The following is a 1,569-nucleotide window of genomic DNA, read 5'->3' as shown; positions in this document are numbered from 1 at the left end:
GGCTATGGTATCGAAGAGAGTGGACCTGCAAATAACCAAAGGCACCGCAGAAGATCAATCATAGATCAATCTAAAAATAAGTGATGCAAGTATTACGTACATTAAGCGATAGGCTAGTGCGGTAGCGACCAAAATTTATACCCTTCGCGACGTAGACGTTAAGAATCACTGGCGTAACCGATGCCGTTGCAAGCTGCAGATAAGCGGTTGGTAGGGTTCCTTGCTTGAAACGCTAAATGTGACAGAATTAAAAATATTTGGTACGCCAGTTGGTAATACTTCGACATTTTGGCATGCTACATACGAAAGGTTGCCGTGCCCGGGCGTAGGACATGTAATTTTAGCTAATGCCAACAGATGATATTACATGTTTTGAATGAGTGAATTCAGTAACGTCTTCACCAAATAGGAGAAATGCATTGGACATACGTGCTCACCGCAAACAGTGAAATATTGACGAGTCATTATGCACTTTTACGTAGCCACTCTATACTCATACTTACTTGACGACGCGGTTCATCGTGCTCATGAATGCGGTGCCGCCCGGACGAGGCCTATCCATTGCACTCAGGATAAAGGCTGACTCCGGCGATTGCCCCAAATGGGGGTGAGTCGGTCGTGGAATTTTTGATAGTGGGGTCTGCGTTCGCGCTCACCCTTTATCCCGCAAATTGCTGCAAGATCTATTCAAGTATGGCCGATGGGGTCGGGTGCGTCAAATTGAAACTTTCCATGTTATCCTTCAATTTCAGCTAAGTGACGCCGATAACTTGGCTCTCACGATGATTACGAAGATCGGATGTAGCATCTCCGTCGCCTGTCTGTTGGTATCCGCCACCCTTTTCACTTTGATCGAGGGTCTGAAGTCGGTTCGGACTTCGATCCATAGGAATTTATGCGTCACCTTCGCGCTTGCGCAGTTCGTGTTTCTGGTCGGTATCGACAGAACGACGAACAGAGTAAGTACACATGCGCTGTTGTCCCGACGTGAATCATCTGTTTCTGTTCCAATATTCACTATTTTTCGATTGCAAACGCTCCTACTTGATCCCAAAGAGGTCTGATCACCAGGGATGGTGCGAACTCCTAAACGGTTTTGTTAGGCGCCTTCACATTGAAATTTTAAACAGTTATGAATGTATACAATACAAAAGTGCATAATGTGATTAAAAAAAATAACGGCAACAGTTACGTTTGAAATTGTTTTGGCATCTATACATGACATAGAGAATATAGCTAAATCAGTGGTTCTCAAGCGTCGGAAGTTAGAATCTTGTCCATTAAATGCAGAAATGAAACATCAACTTTTAAATTTATTTAGAAGTTTGGAACGTATCCCGCTGCATGGTGTTAAAGCAATTGTTTCCAAAGTTGGCACCAGTGCCGCCTGAGGGTGGTGGCGACTTCGAAGCAGTGTTGGGATCAAGTCACTACCTTCGAGTCACGAGTCATTTCGAGTCATCGCACATTTTGACTCGAGTCAAGTCAAGTCAATCGATTTTCGAAGGTGACTCGAGTCAAGTCAAGTCACTCGTTTTTTGGAGGTGACTCGAGTCAAGTCGAGTCAAG

The 1,569-nt window shown here is 44.5% G+C and overlaps 1 non-coding gene across 1 annotated transcript; it reads left to right on the top strand.

The window, feature by feature from the left end:
* Positions 1–495: 495 nt before the first annotated feature.
* LOC145451625 (U1 spliceosomal RNA) lies at positions 496–661 on the top strand. The gene has a single exon (XR_013918967.1). It is a non-coding gene; the product is annotated as a U1 spliceosomal RNA (small nuclear RNA).
* Positions 662–1,569: the final 908 nt, after the last annotated feature.

The sequence above is a fragment of the Botryllus schlosseri genome, chromosome 1 (assembly GCF_051294905.1).
Source record: "Botryllus schlosseri isolate E-star chromosome 1, Bs_hap1, whole genome shotgun sequence".
NCBI lineage: Eukaryota > Metazoa > Chordata > Ascidiacea > Stolidobranchia > Styelidae > Botryllus > Botryllus schlosseri.
This window is presented reverse-complemented; position numbering and strand designations above follow the sequence as displayed.